The sequence below is a fragment of the Podarcis raffonei genome, chromosome 2, assembly GCF_027172205.1.
Source record: "Podarcis raffonei isolate rPodRaf1 chromosome 2, rPodRaf1.pri, whole genome shotgun sequence".
Classification (NCBI taxonomy): domain Eukaryota; kingdom Metazoa; phylum Chordata; class Lepidosauria; order Squamata; family Lacertidae; genus Podarcis; species Podarcis raffonei.
Window position 1 is genome coordinate 75393117 of NC_070603.1, and position 2980 is coordinate 75396096.

Here is a 2980-nt window from a genome sequence, read left to right on the forward strand (position 1 = left end):
CCATGTGTATCTGCTGGTATTTCCTATGGTGAAGCAGCAGTGTGCATCTCCCATCGGTTGGGGGAACAGAACATGATTGTGTGCCAATAGGCTGGCACTCCCAACCACTTGCCTAGTTGTGTGTTTGGAAATGGATGTCTCCCCATCACCCCTTCTGGTGTTCAGCCTTGCAAACCCCAGTGTGTGCGTAGCAAGCAGGTGTGTAAATTATGAATCAACCCCAGCCAATTATCATGCGTTCAGTTTCTAGGTAAAGGTCACTGTACTAATTTAGTCAATCCTTTTCCTTAAGCGTTTGCTGTAGCCAGCTTGACAACAAGAATACAAGTTTGTGTCTCTGGAATGTGCAAGGGACAAGTCGGAGCAAAGGCAGGAATGCAGACCCCTCATAAAAAGGGAGATACTGTCTGTAGGCAGCATGTAAGATCACCCTAATTGCTCTAAACTTAACCAGCAGTGTATAATCGTTAACTTCGCTGCAACTCTGTGGGAGGGCCAGAGCCAAAGGAATGTGATTGCCAGTTCCAGAAAACAGCAAGTGCTGGCTTGTGCACAGTCAAGTCTTCCTGCCCATTGATTCAGACTCTTGTTTTCATGGATGCTGCATGCCTTGGTTGTATTCTGGCTATAACTGGGGGTGCCACCTTCTTTTCATGAGAGCCTCCATGCCTTCAGCAGCTGTGTGATAACCAGGCATTAAATAGTTTTTGCCAAGGATGGGGAATGTGAAACATGCTGAATTCCTGCCTGTCAACACAGCTATGGAAGCTTCTGTTTTCCACTTGGGATTGCCACCCTTTCTCAGTCTCTCTCCTGGGGTCTCTCTGTGCTTAAAAGGAGATAGCAATCATTGCTTACTGGGTAGATTTTGGTGCTGCTTAGCTTGCTTTTGATGGTAACTCTGAATATCAATCACTTCAGCTGGAGCACTGGAAGGAGGTAAGGTGGCTTTGCAAATGAATGGACTTCAAACTTTGAAGACACAGGTATGTTGCCTGGGGTTTTTTTTAAGCAACACACACACCAGATGTTTGCATCTTGATCCTATTGGTATTTAGCAAAACCTTCCGTTCTCAGTCTTTTTGGGTCTTGTAGGTAATGACCTAGTTGCTTGAAGACTTTATCCACAAGACAGCAAAGATAACAAATTGTAATTCCATCTCATGGAAAATAATGTTGCCCCTTAGATTACATAAATTGGTTATAAGGCCCTGGAACCATTTTTCATGATTACAGGGGACAGATGCTCTCTAGGGGCATGGGTGGGGAGTCTGCTGTCTTCTAATGCAGGGATAAACACAACTTCTGTATTCTGACCAGGTTTTACACTCGCAAACCATCATGTCCCAGAATGCCAGCCTTGTAATGCCCCCCCCTTTCCCAGATTTTGCCAATGTAATCTTGCAAAATCCAGGAAGTGAAAGAATAATTCATTTGATGATGTTTGTATATCAGTGCCAGCAAGGAAATGAACATACCTTTTGGCCTTGTGTTGGAAAATAAACACCTGACTTTCCCTGGCGATTGTGATCAAAAGGTGTGGTAAGCCCCTCCCCTCCCCATGCCTGTTAAAAGGGGAAGCTAGGATTGGACCTCCTCTCTAATCCTTTGTTTTTTGATCTCATAAGCATAGGACAGAAAAGTTTGACTTGTTAAGGCAGGTGGAGGAGCTACTTCAACGTTGTCTGAATGAAGACTGGAAATTACATGGCGTATAACCAACCAAAAATAACATAAATTGAAGCGGTAGCGATGGGACAAACGTGAATGCTTGCTATCTCAGCATTTCCCAGGCCATCTTTCATGTGTTACTATTCTCCCATCATGGCTTAAATGGATGATTAAATATTGTGTAAATCTAAGTTGCAGCTTTTAATCATCTGGAGGGCCACAAGGTTCCACTATCTGATCTAGATCAATCTTGCAGCTGATGCTTGGGGGAACATCTTATTGCCCACCCCCTGCCTCTTTTCCTATATGTAGCAGCAGCCCAGGACCAAAGGATAAGGTGGTGGCAGCAAAGATCCTTCCACTCACTCCTCCTTTTCATGACCCTTTGTTTTGTTCCTGCTCCCATCCCTGCTGCATAGCACAGACAAAAATGGCTGGGCCTGGGCAGGGGGAGAATTGATAAAACCAGGAGAGGACCTGCTGAAGGGAGCTGCGTCTGTGCTTCTCCTGCAACATTAGAGCTATGTGCCTGTTCTCTAGATTTGAGTCAACACCATGCACAGAGATTGCGATGGCGGTGGCAGCAGCTCCTGAATACTCTGCTACAGATGTTGATGAGCTACAATTCTCATCAGCCCCAGCCAGCATGGTGAATGATCATGGATCATGAGAGCTGTGGCCCTGCAAATGTTTCTGGACTACACGATCCCTATCCCTACAGGAAAGATGGGGAACATTTGCTATTGAGGGCTGCATTTTCTTACAGGTAATTGTTCAGGGAAGCAGGGCAGCTGTGGGCAGGGCTGAAGCCAGCAGGGGAGAAGAACCACTTCTTTTCTTCCACCCTTTCTCCCTGCTCAGCTGGCTGCCAGAGAAGTAGATTGCTGTTACCAGGAGTCTAACCTGGTTCTCTTGCAGAAGGCCTTTGGAATTAGGCTAGGTCTGCAGGTGGCCCACCCCAGTCTAGATCATAGTTTCTCATCTGGTGCTCCACAAACTCCATTCAGGTTGTCAAACAGTTTAGAGTATCTGTATTTGGCTCTGCAATTGATTTATTCTTTGTGGCGACTGAGATTAAGGCTTTTGACCTGAGGTTACAGCTGACAGACATGATACCTGAGACTACAGAACTTCGCTCAGAAAAGCAGGCACATCCATCGCAGTTGGAAAACAAAGATGTTCTGTCAAGAACCTCCATGCACCCTATTTTTACACGGTCCATGAGTTTGTGGTAAGGGGGACGTCTGAGAGCCACTGATCTTGGTGGTTATGGCTTTCAGTAGGTGACAATATTGAAATGCTAGGTCAA